Here is a 14450-nt window from a genome sequence, read left to right as displayed (position 1 = left end):
TGGGGTGTAATAAACTAGGGAGCTGTCCAGATCAACACATCAAACTCATCCAGGGAAACTCCCCATTTGCAAGTCTGCCATTTCGAGGAAACATGTATACAACACACAAGTCATCCAAGTGTTTCCTCCCAAAGAGCAATTAGCTTCAGGAGCTGTTTGAAGATGGGGGGAAAGGTTAACCCCCTTACACACAAATGCACATGAGCAGCTTCAAATCAAATTAGGCCCAACAAATTACAAGTTTGCAAATTTCGTAATTTGTAAGTTACAAAACACTCCTTGGTCTCCCAGCATCTCAGCTGGTTTGGACTTCAGGGCTCAACTTGCCTATCTAGGGCAGAGTGTGAGGAATGGTTTTGTAGACCTAGGAAACAGGTAGGGTGAAAGCCAGAATGGAGGGTGTTTGGCAAGAGCCCAAGGAGAATCCTTAAGTCTAGCAGGGATTGCTGAAAATGGTGGAAGGAACAGAGACTTTGCAATTCTACCAGGGTACCCTTTAAAGATTAGTAGCATTCTCTCCCAAGAGGCAACAGTGCTAACTGGTTGCTTGCTAAGTTCACACATTTTCCTGCACTGAGTGCCAATCCTTGCTGCAGCCAAGCTGTCATTGTGGGCTCTGGGAACACCCTCTTGGGTTGTATGCCAGAATGGAGCTATACAAGGAACGGTGCTTCTCCACTTCCGGGTTGGGCCCGCACAGGTGTTGCCTCATGCAGAGTTGAACAGAAGTGTTACTGGACCCTTTCCAACCAGACAGATGGCACAGGGGCATTTCCTTCTTTAGAAATGGAACACCTGTGTGTAGCAAGGTAGCTGGGATAGCAGGTGCAGGGCTGATAGTCCTTGGGTTGGCACAAGGCAGAGGGAAAATCAACCGAGGAAACGGCTTTCCCCAGCATAAGGTTGAAGCAACAGGAAAACACTTACCAAACACCGGCTTGTGATCAGAAATAGGCAGTGAGCTCCAGGATCCACCATCTTCTACCCATTAGCTGCCAGCTTCCTCACTGGTTCTGCCTTAAGCTACCAGGATCTACTCTGGTTCTGCAACTCCCCCCTCCCACTAGTATTTTTCACATTAAGGTTGCCAGTCCCATAAATAGACAGATATACTGTATGATGGGATGAGTCTTTGTTTATTAAGATGTACATCCAATTCATGGGGGGGTGTCTTAACTCTTAAAAACAGATACCTGAAGAGTAACCATGATAGCCTGTTCTGACAAAGGCAACAGGAACCTTGTGCAATTAACAATGACTGTGACACAAAACACTTATGAGTCATCAGTTTGCCTCTTGTGAGTCATCAACCCTGCCAAAAGTGGGTTATGGTTCATTTCCTCCAGGATCAGAGGAGCGTGCCTATTATATTAGGTGCTGTGGAACACATGCAGAACAGTGCTGCTGCAGTCGTCTTGTTTGTGGGCTTCCTAGAGGCACCTAGTTGGCTACTGTGCGAATAGACTGCTGGACTTGAAGGACATTGGTCTGATCCAGCATGTCCTTTCTTTTGTTCTTATTCCAAAGTTGTAAAGAGAAATAAAAGGGCCGCACCAGTAACAGGACATAAAAATAAAGCCAAAGCCAATGGTGCAAAATAGGTAAAAAGATTGATTTTACTCAGAAAATAAATTCCCTACACATTTCGTCCAAGGAGCTGCAGAATTTATGCTTATTTGAAGGACTTCTGCAATAACTAGATTCCCCTGAAGAAGCCCCTTGGACAAAACACATAGGGAATTTCTATTCAGAGTAATAATAAATCGTTTTTACCTATTTTGCACGATTGGCCTTGGCCTTATTTCTACTTCTCATTCCAAAGTTGTGCCACAACAAATGGGTTTGTCTTCGGAAGTCAAACAAGGTTCTGTGGTTTTCTCCAAGGAGCTCTTAAACTTCTCTCTATTGCACTAGAAAAAACTCTGCTTTTTTATCATTTGTATGACTGTAATGATAATAAACTTTTATTTTATGTACAACTTCCACAGCTCAGCCTCAATGTGTGCAAAGAATAGCTGCTGGCAAGCTCCATAGGGTAAAAAGATCGAGTTTGCATGGACAGCAGATAAGATGGTTGTTCCTGGAATCTGTAGGTGGGGGAAATGCATATAGAAACCCTGGTTAGTATTTGGATGGGAGACCACCAAGGAATACCAGGGTTGCTGCGCAGAGAAAGGCACTGGCAAACCACCTCTGATAGTCTCTTGCCATGAAAACCCCAAAAGGGGTCGCCATAAGTCAGCTGCGACTTGACGGCACTTCACACACACACACACACACACACACACACACACACACACACACACACACACACATTTCTGGAACAGAGAAAAGGATGTTTTCTCTGACATTTAGTATCAGGGAACATTATAGCAAGATCATTTTCCCGCAGCCTGAAATGGCAAAAGCTAGAAATGTTATTATTACTAACTTGTCCTGTCTTTGTATCAGCTTGTGTGCAGACTGACGTTCTAGAAAATGTGGCTAGAATATAGTCAGAATTAAGTGAGCTTAACCAGAATTGCATCTGAGTCAGGCTGGGTTGTTATTCCATTTGGGCAAGATCCAGCCAAAATGAAGCCCATTTAAGACCCATGGATGCCAATGGGAGAGCGATGTGCATGCCTGTCTCTCTCCCACTGAACTCGTCAATGGGACTGAACATTTGGTTTTCCGCCACATTGAAGGACAACGCACCTTGCACCATGAATCAGCTGTGACAGCGCGATGAGCTGTTCCTGTGCAGAATCTGAGAAGAAGATATTTGGAAACCCTTTTTGCCCTGTGTAGCAGCACAGGAAAATAAATGGAAAATAAATGTTGCTATTTATATTAGGAAAAGTTGAGGGGAGCAGGAAAAGAGGAAGACCCAACAAGAGATGGACCGACTCAATAAAGGAAGCCACAGCCTTCAATTTGCAAGATCTGAGCAAGGCTGTCAAAGATAGGACATTTTGCAGGACTTTCATTCATAGGGTCGCCATGAGTCGGAAGCGACTTGACGGCACTTAACACACACATTTATATTAACCCCCACATGGCAGTGGAATGGCACACCTTGGCCTGAAGTTCAACCTGAATGCTAATCAATGCAACCAATCGTGCAATAAAAGAGCAGTTTTGGCCCCCAAAGAAAGGACACCCTTTCCACATTCTGCTACACAGCATACAAGCCTCCAGCTGCCCTGCCCTAACACATTTGGGGAGCACTGACTCCCCTCCCCTGGTGTACTTTTTCAGATGTACAGCCTGCATCTTCTGTGCAACCAAAGACAGCAGACCAGAGAGGTACGAGAATGCAAACGGAGACAGCAAATCTTAAAGATGGCTTTCAGAGTTCATGGCAAAATTTAGTTGAGGATAGATTGCAGAGACTGAATTTGTCCCTAGAGGTTTTAAAGCAAATGGAAAATCCCTCTGCATGTAAATTAGTTAGATCTAGAGTGCTGTAACTTGACAAATGGAGCACTGGCTGCAGAGTACGCAAGGGTATGCTCCTTGTACCATCTGGGCCTCCCCATTCCAAAGATTCTACCTGCTTATTGTAAATTTTTAACTGTCCCCAAGTACAGAGTGCTTTTCTCCAAGGCCAGATTAAATGCACTGCCATTGGGGGAGTTAGCAGGCAGATTTTCAGGGGTCCCCTTTTCCGAGCGACTTTGTGATTGTGGATCAGGGAGTTTGGACAGTGTTTGGCATTTTTTGTAGATTGTAAAACGCCAGAGACAAATGGATCAGAAATTACATTCAGAGGTAGGGAACTGCCCTAAAGCAAGAGATAGCTGCAAAGTTATTGGGTGATACTGACCCAGATGTAACCCTCACTGTGGCAAAAATTTTATCTATGGGTTTTAATGATACCTCTTTTTTACTGTACTGTTTAGATATTATATTTTTGTATGTATGGTTATTTATGTATTATGGAATGTACTGAATTTGTTTTGCTTATGGCCAGTTGGTCCGCAAGCATAAAGAATGGAATAAAAGGGGGTGGGGAGACAGCAAATCTAGAGGAAGAGATAATCACGCCAATCATATAAACACTGAAGGTTTTATTCACGAGAACGAAGGATGGTAATACAGGCTTGCTGGCAGTGAAATGGAGGATAAGGATAAAGGGTCGCTGTGAACGTTCTGGGTCTTATCCAGGATGGTCATCACTAGTCGATACAGTTATATAGCTGGGGACCTGATCCATGACGCTGGGCAACATCAAAATCCATGGCGTGTGGCTACTCCCTCCTTGTGTATGGTAAGCCCTGCGTATTGGCCCTCCTTGCCCATACAAGACCAATGGGACAGCCTTCTGGCATCTCTGTTAGTAAGCAGCTCCTGGTTTAAGATTTTGCAGTACCCAAGGAACACCCTGGAAGTATAACCTGTCATGCATCATGTGCAGGGTTACTTGCTCCTGGTTGGGAAATACCTGGAGATTTTGGGGATGGAGCCTGAGGAGGGTGGGGTTTGGAGAGGGGAGGAACTTCAATGCCATAGAGCAGTGATTCCCAACCTAGGGTATGCATAACCCCAGAGGTACAAACCAGGATATTTAGGGATACATGCAAAAAACTGAATAATGGCGGGAAAAGGCACATACATCAACAGTGTAACGCAAGATACAGGTCAAAAGTTGTAAAATTAATTGAACATTATGACAAGTGGCAAAGCAAGTTTGCTTCGTTATTTAAACTAAAAAAAAAAGCCACATAACCTCGCTTTGTTATTTTGGCGAATTAAAGTAACAAATGTAATGTACTTTCTTGAATTCATTATACCTTTTGAGTTTTGAATGTAAATATATATATTTGTTTGTTTACCTTAGTATTCCATTACATTTTAATCCCATTATTGGGCTATTTGTTTACAGTTACAGCATATAAATTTGAAATAATAGCAACTATATGAATTACAAACATTTTGTTAATATGAAGGGTACAATTTATGGAAATGGGCTGCCAAGGGGTACGCGAATGAAAAAAGGCTGGGAACCACTGCCACAGAGTCCAATTGCCAAAGCGGCCATTTTCTCCAGGGGGAACTGATCTCTGTTGCCTGGAGATCAGTTGTAATAGCAGGAGATCTCCACCAACCCCCTAATCATGCGATGGGCAGAACATGAGCTCAGTAACTCATCAAAAAACAAAAAAAGGAGTATCACTGGAAACTATTTTTATGCCTCTGCTTGCCCAGGTTCATCTCATTACAGGAAGTGAAACTCCTCTCCCAGGGGTGTTTGCTTACAGGGTGGGGTTCCAACTCATGCCAAAACAAGGCACCTGTTCCTTTGAGCAGAGTCTTGCTTCTCTTCTTTATCTATCGTTGGATAAGGGGGGGCAGGACAGAAAACCTTCGAAAGAGCTTGGCTTAAAAACCATTGACCCTGCCTTTACCTTTTAACTTAAATTTGTGTGGTGCACAGTTAATTCAGCAGTGGAATCTCATCTGAGTCCATGAGAGAGCCAGTTCGCCTGCTCCTAAATTCTTGATGTTGGTGTGTTTATTTGTATTCTGACCCAGTGAAAAGAAATGAATCGGCTTTTCCTCTTCCTCCTGCTCCCAATTTTTACTGCACTATCCATCACTCTTTCTCTCAAGACAGCCTGTCGTGCTGTAAGCTAAGCCAGCCTCTGTTTTACAAATGGCTTCTGCTTGCCACTGAAGGGCTGTCATCATGATTTGAAGACTCATATTTACAGTGCGATGCAATGCGATGTGTGTTCTTCTGTGAGCAAAGCGATGCGGCTTCTTGTAGGTCAGCTGGCGCGGTGAAGGCTGGGTGAAAGTAGGGGACCCATGTTCTGGACAGCTGGGTTTGAAGGCATTCTCCAGGAAGGATCTGGGAGGAAAAAACCCAGGCTCCACACATGCATGCCTTGAGCTCAGTTGGTGACACAATACTTCCAGAAACAAGCTGGCAAAGAAGGGGAAAGGACACCATTAATGGCAAGATGCTAGGAGCAGCTTTCATGCTTAAGAAGGCTCCAGCTTTGGTTCAATGGCAGAGCATCTGCTTTGCACTAAGACAGTCCTAGGTTCAATCCCCAGCCCTGGCCTCATATGTTCTACAGCTTCATATGTTCTGCTTGTGAGCCAGCGTGGTGTAGTGGTTAAGAGTGGTGGTTTGGAACGGTGGACTCTGATCTAGAGAAGCAGGTTTGATTCACCACTCCTCCATATGAAGCCAGCTGGGTGGCCTTGGGCTAGTCACAGCTCTCTCAACCTCACCTACCTCACAGGGTGTCTGTTGTGGGGAGGGGAAAGGAAGGTGATTGTAAGCCGGTTTGTTTCTCCCTTAAGTGGTAGAGAAAGCCGGCATATAAAAACCAACTCTTCTTCTTCTGATTGGCCACTGGAGATCTGATTGGCTGTGTGGAGAGCCAGCGTGGTGTAGTGGTTAAGAGTGGTGGTTTGGAGCGGTGGACTCTGATCTGGAGAACCAGGTTTGATTCCCCACTCCTCCACATGAGTGAAGGACGCTAATGTGGTGAACCAGGTTGGTTTCCCCCTCCTACACATGAAGCCAGCTGGATGTCCTTGGGCGAGTCACAGCTCTCTTAGAGCTCTCTCAGCCCCACCTACCTCACAGGGTGTCTGTTGTGGGAAGGGGAAGGGAAGGGAATTGTAAGCCGGTTTGATTCTTCCTTAAGTGGTAGAGAAAGTCAGCATATAAAAACCAGCTGCTCTTCTTCTTGCTTACTAATGAGGAACAAAAGGGTATCTCCTTGTAAAAGCAAGCAGCAAAGGATGAGTCTCAAGCACCATTAGGGTTGCCAGGTCCCTCTTGGCCACCGGCGGGAGATTTTGGGGGCAGAGCTTGAGGAGGGCGGGGTTTGGGGAGGGACCTCAATGCCATAGAGTTCAATTGCCGAAGTGGCCATTTTTCTCCAGGTGATCTGATCTCTATCGGCTGGAGATCAGTTGCATCAGCAGGAGATTTTCTGCTACTGCCTGGCAGTTGGCAACCCTAAGCACCGTCCTGGAGCTCAGAATGGAGAATACAGTTCTCCCCTCCCCATTTTCATTTCACAACAACCCTGTGAGCTAGTGTTGCCAACTCCAGATTCGTAAATCCCTGGAGATTTGAGGGTGGAGCCTGGGAGAGTGGTGTTTCGGGAGGGGAGGGACCTATGTAGGGTATAATGCCATGCTGTCCACCTTCCAAAGCAGCCATTTTCTCCAGAAGTGGAATAGTTGTTTTAAATAAATAAATAATAAACAAATATGTGATGTTTGTAGCCTGGAGACCACTTGTGATTCCAGGAGAACTTCAGCCCCCACCGGGAGGTTGGCAACCCAAACATGCAGTAGGTGAGGACAAGAGAGCATGATCGGTAGGGTTGCCATGTCCCTCTTTGCCATCGGCAGGACATTTTTGGGGCGGAGCCTGAGGAGGGCAAGGTTTGGGGAGGGGAGGGACTTCAATGTCATAAAGTCCAATGGCCAAAGCAGCCATTTTCTCCAGGAGAACTGATCTCTATTGGCTGGAGATCAGTTGTAATAGCAAGAAATCTCAAGCTAGAACCTGGAGGTTGGCAACCCTAGTGAAGGGCCACAAGTGAATGGCAGAGCATGAGTGAATGGCAGAGGGACCTGGCAGGATTAAAAGAAGATTAAAAGAAGAACAAAGTAAAGAGATAGGACTTGACTCATACTCTCTCACATCCACCACCTCCCACAAAGCATTTTACATTCTCAACTACTTTTGCTAGCCATAGGTGGGAACCTCTGGGATAAGTGGCAAGAGCACAGAGTTTGTGGCAGGACATTCTTCCTTTTGTTAACCAGAAAACCTAACAAAAGCACAGCCTTGTCAGAACAGGAGATAACTAGACAAGAGCCAGCCCAGCCTGCGATTAGCAGATTAGCATTAAACAATAAGAGATTAGCGTTGCTATCTTCCCCTCAGGGCAAGGCTCCTGAATGACAGGCACTCCTCCTTTACCAGCTCCAGCCTGGGGAACCAGGAGGTACTAGCTGGAGATCTCCTGCTATTACAATTGACCCCCCAGCCAATAGAGATCAGTTCACCTGGAGAAAATGGCCGCTTGGGCAATTGGACTCGAAGACATTGAAGTCCCTTCCCTCCTCAGGCCCCGGCCCAAAAATCTCCAGGTATTTCCCAACCCAGAGCTGGCAACCAGAGGTGGAGCTCAGCAGGAATGGGATGTCACTCTATGCTTCCCCCATAAGAAGTGGTTTGCATGTATGTCTTTAAAAAAATTATATCTCATCTCTATTATATCGAACGGAGGTGGCTTAGAACTGAATGTATACACATAAAAGGTAAAGGTCCCCTGTGCAAGCACCGGGTCATTCCTGACTCATGGGATGACGTCACATCCCGACGTTTCCTAGGCAGACTTTGTTTACGGGGTGGTTTGCCAGTGCCTTCCCCAGTCATCTTCCCTTTACCCCCAGCAAGCTGGGTCCTCATTTTACCGACCTTGGAAGGATGGAAGGCTGAGTCAACCTTGAGCTGGCTACCTGAAACTGACTTCCGTCGGGATCGAACTCAGGTCGTGAGCAGAGCTTGGACTGCAGTACTGCAGCTTACCACTCTGCACCACGGGGCTCATCTGTATACACATAACCCAATGAAAATCAATTCAGACATTACGCTGGCTTCATCAACAATCAAAAACAAGACAGACGTTTGTCTTAAACCAAGCATATATCCTTAACAAAAACAGCATAAAACTTCAAAAGCTAGGGGGCAGGCAAACTGCTGGCAGGAGGGCACTCCACAATCGGGGAGCCACTACACAAAAGGCTCTGTCACTGGTCACCACCTTCCAACGTATTGCAAGAATGTCAGTGTGCTTATAGTCTCCGACCAGGACCAGGGGAGACCCTGACTGAAATCCCTGCCTGTGCTGTTGGCCTTTTCTACCTCACAGGGTTGTTGGGAGGATAAAACAAAAGGAGAACGATCATGAGAAGAAGAGGGTTTTTTTTATACCCCAGTTTTCTCTACCTTTTTAAGGAGGCTCAAACTGGCCTACAGTCTCCTTCCCTTCCCCTCCCCACAACAGACGCCTTGTAAGGTAGGTGAGGCTGAGAGAGTTCAGAAAGAACTGTGACTAGCAAAAGGTCACCTGGCAGGCTTCATGTGGAGGAACCCGGTTCACCAGATTAGCGTCCGCTGCTCACCTGCAGTAGGGTTCCAGCTCCAGGTTGGGAAATACTCGGAGATTTTGGGGTGGAGCCTGAGGAGGGCGTAGGGTTGCCAAGTCCCTCTTTGCCACTGGCAGGAGGTTTTTGGGGCAGAGCCTGAGGAGGGGAGGGTTTGGGGAAGGGAGGGACTTCGATGCCATAGAGCCCAATTGCCAAAGAGGCCTTTTTCTCCAGGTGAACTGATCTATATCGGCTGGAGATCAGTTGTAATAGCAGAAGATCTCCAGCTAGTACCTGGAGGTTGGCAACCCTAGGAAGGTGGTGTTTATCGAGGGAAGGGGGGATCTCTATCACCTGGAGATCAGTTGTAACCCCAGGAGATCTCCAGCCACCACCTGGAGCTGGCAACCCTAATGTGGTGGAGCGGGGAATCAAACCCGGTTCTCCAGATTAGAGTCTGCCGCTCTTAACCACTATGCCACGCTGGCTCTCCTGTGCTTTTGATGGAAGTGTGGGCTAAAGTGGCAGCATCCAGTGTAAACCTTCTCTCAATTAATGGTCTTGGTTCAGTGGCAGAGTAGGTCCCAGGTTCAATCCCCAGCATTTCCAGTTTTAGGAAGTCATATGTTACAAAGCCCTTCTTTGCTTGAATGCAAAAGAGCTTCTGCTAATCAGAGCCAAAGATACTAAAATCTGGATGACCAACGGGCCTGGTATGGTTGCCAACTCCAGGTGGAGAAATTCCTGGATATTTTGGGGGGTGGAGCCTGGAGAGGGCAGAGGAGAAGAAGGTTGGTTTTTATACCCCACTTTTCTCTACCTTTAAGGAGTCTCAAAGCAGCTAACAATCACCTTCCCTTTCTCTCCCCACAACAGACACCTTGTGAGGTAGGTGGGGTGGAGAGAGTTCTGAACTGTGACTAGCCCAAGGTGACCCGGCAGGCTTCATGTGGAGGAGTGGGGAATCAAAACCGGTTCTCCAGATTAGAGAGCCACTTAACCACGCTGGCGTTTGGGGAGATCTCAGTGGGGTATAATGCCATAGAGTCCACTCTATAAGCAGTGATTTTCTCCAGGTCAGTTGTAATTCCAGGAGCTCTCCAGACCCCACCTGGAGTATGGCAACCCTAAGTATAAGGCAGCTGCAGATGTTAATGAGCATAACCGGTAAGGAAGTTTGTGTAAGAGCAGGTGATCCTTCAAGACACTAAACTAGAACATCAGAGAGAAATGTTTTGTGTAACATTTCTTTTCTGTGCGTTTTAGCCACAGGTGCATAAAAAAATAAAAAATGACCAAATTTTGCCTGGCCAGCACACACAATGCCTCTTGTTTTCATACACGCTACTGAGTCCCCCAGATGGCTCACCTCTCTTGCTTGGCTTCTGCGGAGACTGCTCTGCTTTGACAAAGGCCTGGCTCCGCAGTTTGTCCGCTGCTGCCAGCTTCCACAAAATGGTCTTCACATCTTCCACCTGAAAAGCAAGGATGCTATGAATAAGAGGCCATGCCCCTCCCCAAACCCCACCCTCCCCAGGCTCAACCCCCAATCTCCAGGAATTTCCCAACCGAGAGTCAGCAACCTTACCCTCACCAATGGCTGGAGGACCTTAGGCTGTTACAAAGACCTTTTCCTTTCTCCTTGCTAGCACTTGTGAGCTAACAGAAGTGTTAGAAAGGCATGCTGGGCTCCCTTCACTGTACTATAAATGGAGGGAGGTGCCCAAAAGTTGGGGGGGGGATGGAGCCATGACTGGGGGGCAGGAATGTGGCCACAATTTAGGGACCTTGGGGTTCTCCAGAATTACAGCTCATCCCCTGACTACTGAGATCAGTTCCCCTGGAGAAAATGGATGCTTTGGAGGGTGGACTCTCTGGCATTGCACCCCACTGAGGTCCCTGTCTTCCCTTGGTTCCACCCCCAAATCTCCAGGAGTTCCCCAACCTGAAGCTAGCAACCCTACCACAATTGGGGGGGGAGGGAAGCTGCAGCAGAGGGACCCATGGATAACCCTGTGACCGAGGCCCTGATTTGAGACTATGGGAAGGCATACACAAGTGTCTTCGGGTTGCCAGGTCCGTCTTCATCACGGGCTGAAGTTTTTTGGGGCGGAGCCTGAGGAGGGCGGGGTTTGGGGAGGGGAGAGACTTCAATGCCATAGAGTCCAATTGCCAAAGCGGCCATTTTCTCCAGGGGAACTGATCTCTATCGGCTGGAGATCAGTTGTAATAGCAGGAGATCTGCAGCTAATACCTGGAGGTTGGCAACCTTAAAGTGTCTCCATTTTGATCCGCTGAAGGTCCTGTCTTAAACACTTACCATATTTTCTGGGGTCTCATCCTGTAGTGATTCTTTGCCTCCTGTAATAAAAATAATAATAATACAAGATATATCTTGAAATGCCACCACAAACAGCAAAATAGTTATTTTTCTGTAGAAAACAACTGGTCAGTTATTTTGCAAGAAAAGCAGGCAGAACTGCTGAGGATAAAGTTTTAAGAAGATCAGGCCCAATGGAACTGTGAATGGGATTTAGGCCCCTTTGTCAAGAAGGGCTATTACACCAAGACTTTCTGAACAGGTGCAGACTTTTATGTCTACCTTTACATACCATAGGGGGATAAGCATATGCAAACCGGTAACAACAAATCAGCAATTTCAATCTTCATAGTCCTACACAAACATCATATTGTTGTAATCCTTACAATAGCTCTGTAAGATAGCCCCCCCCCCCATATTGTAGATAGGGTTGGGCTGAGGCTGGGAGAGGTTTTCCTAAAGAAGAAGAGTTGGTTTTTACACCCCGATTTTCTCTACCTTTAAGGAGTCTCAAACCGGCTTACAATTGCCTTCCCTTCCTCTCCCTACAACAGGCACCCTGTGAGGTAGGTGAGGCTGAGAGAGTTCAGAGAGAACTGTGACTAGCCCAAGGTCACCCAGCAGGCTTCATGAGGAGGAGTGGGGAATCGTAGAGTTCGTCACTCTTAACCACAACGCTCGCTAACTAGTGAGGTTGGGGCATAGACAAGATTTGAAATGGGGTCCTTCTGCAACCCACCTCATTCTCATCATCACTACGTGGCCACACAGAGTTGCGTTGTACCAATTAAGACCATTGCGCTAAGTGACAGTATGTCTACTGTGACCAGCAGCAGCTGTCCAGGGTCCTGGCTAGTGGCTTTCTCATCTGCTACATGATCCTTTTGACTGGAGATGGCAGGGATTGAACCAGGGGCCTTCTGTATGCAAAACCAATGCTTTACCCTCGAGCCACCCTCTCCAAGTTCATGTATACTACGTACAATCAATGCATGTATGTGACACACGTGTTACACAGTATTCTTATTTAAAGGTTAGCAATTGCAATAGCTAGATGCAGGACAACACAGAGTTAGATCAGTTTAGTTGTTAAGGGCACAAACTGTCACTTGGAAGCCCCCTGTTCAAACCACAGTCCATCCACAAACTCTGCAGATGATCTGACAGTCAAACTGTTTCATAGTTTGGGGGGTCAGAGGGGGGAGCAGGGCAGCCTTTGTGCCACCTCCCTGATTAAAGCACCACCCTCCTCCAATGCACAGCTGCATCTACCTGAAAGAAAGTGAAACGATCCGTCACACATCTCCCAGTGCAACATGTAGCCTGGTTCTATGGCAAGGCTATATCTTTCAGATTTAACTATACCTGCTCTTTAATCTTCTGGCCTACCTCATAGAGCTGTTTTTACAATTATTGAATGGGTGAGAAGCACTTCAAGTATCGTTTGTACTCTCTGTTGCTTTAAGTAGATTCCTGCTATATAAATCTTGCATCGTTTAATGCATCATATGAATTGCTTCACCTCTGTTTCAGATTTCTGGTTGGTTCTAGATTTCAAACCCTATTGAATTGTTTATTGGATACCCCATCCTGTTGATTATATTGACTTATTCTTTGTAATCTGCCTTGAGCCCCAGAAAAGTGCTAAATATTACAGTTATACAGTTGAAAACCTAATACGGAAAGATCTTGTTTTGGCATCTCTCCCTCATTTAAGGATGCCAGCCTCCAGGTGGGACCTGGGCATCCCCTGGAATTACAGCTCATCTCCAGGCATCAGTTCCCCTAGATAAAATTAATACTTTGGAGGGTGGACTCTATGGCATTGTACCCCCACTGAGGTCCCTCCCCTCCCCAGGCTCCATCCCCAAACCTCCACGAGTTTCCCAACCTGGATCTGACAACCCTACCCATCATCCCCCACAAGTAGCCAAGGGGGACCTGGCAACCCTACCCCCATTTCAATGCTGCAAAGATGCAACTGAACACATTGTCAAAAACTAATGAGTGGTTACTAGCTACTATGTGACTACTAATAATTGCATAATGAAGACTGGAGATACTTTACAAAGTTGTGGTTCTCTAGACTGTGTACTTAAAACAGAACCATGACACGGTTGGAAGGCTAGGAATCTGCTGTTCTGCCACATTACCAGTGGGCTTCTTACTGGGGGTGGGAAAAACACAGAGGAGGAGACTGTAAACTGCATGCCCGTACTAACCAGTCCACCGTCCAGCCTTCTGCATCTGATTAATTCCTCCTTCCAGGACAGAGAGAGCGGAGTTCAGATTTCGAGACTGGCGTAATGCGGCAGGTTGCACATCATCAGGTACGAACCCCACTGCGTTGTCCACCAAGTTAAAATCCGTAGGCACAAAATCTAAATTTCATGTTTAAAAAAGAAGGTTTCCAAACATAAACGTTCTGCTCACTTATTAGGGAGAACACAGAATTACAAGCTTGCATTATGTCTGACGTTTCTCCAGATTGAAACGAGATGTGATGTTTAGAGAGTCAGATCAGGGTTCCGCAGGAGGGCGTCTTTCACCCCAGTGCAGGGCTGCAGGGGCACTGAATTCCGCACAGGCAACCCTGCAATAAGGGGGGAAGCACACCCCGGGCTGTTTTGGACCTGGAAAATGGTTCAGGGGAAGGCGGAGGCCCCATCCTCCCCCCAGCAGGATGGACCAAATGTAAAATGGATATTGCAGCACTTAAAAAAAGAAGCTCCCTTCAGTTGCCAGCATGGTGTAGTGGTTAAGAGTGGTGGTTTGGAGCGGTGGAGTCTGATCTGGAGAACCGGGTTTGATTCCCCACTCCTCCACATGAGCGGCAGACTCCAATCTGGTGAACTGTATTGGTTTCCCCACTCCTACACATGAAGCCAGCTGGGTGACCTTGGGCTAGTCACAGCTCTCTTAGAGCTCTCTCAGCCCCACCCAGCTCACAGGGTGTCTGTTGTGGGGAGGGGAGGGGAAGGTGATTGTAAGCTGGTTTGAGTCTCCCTTAAGTGGT

At 46.8% G+C, this 14450-nt stretch overlaps 1 long non-coding RNA gene across 1 annotated transcript; it reads right to left on the bottom strand.

Annotated features, from left to right (window-relative positions):
• Positions 1-5872: 5872 nt before the first annotated feature.
• LOC130486558 (uncharacterized) lies at positions 5873-13798 on the bottom strand. Its single transcript, XR_008933743.1, has 4 exons — positions 13657-13798; positions 11435-11475; positions 10484-10589; positions 5873-5911 (listed from the first exon to the last, which is right to left on the bottom strand). It is a non-coding gene; the product is annotated as an uncharacterized LOC130486558 (long non-coding RNA).
• Between the last annotated feature and the right edge of the window lie 652 nt (positions 13799-14450).

The sequence above is a fragment of the Euleptes europaea genome, chromosome 13 (genome assembly GCF_029931775.1).
Source record: "Euleptes europaea isolate rEulEur1 chromosome 13, rEulEur1.hap1, whole genome shotgun sequence".
Classification (NCBI taxonomy): domain Eukaryota; kingdom Metazoa; phylum Chordata; class Lepidosauria; order Squamata; family Sphaerodactylidae; genus Euleptes; species Euleptes europaea.
Note: the sequence above shows the minus strand (reverse complement) of the source record. Positions and strands in the feature narration are given on the sequence as shown.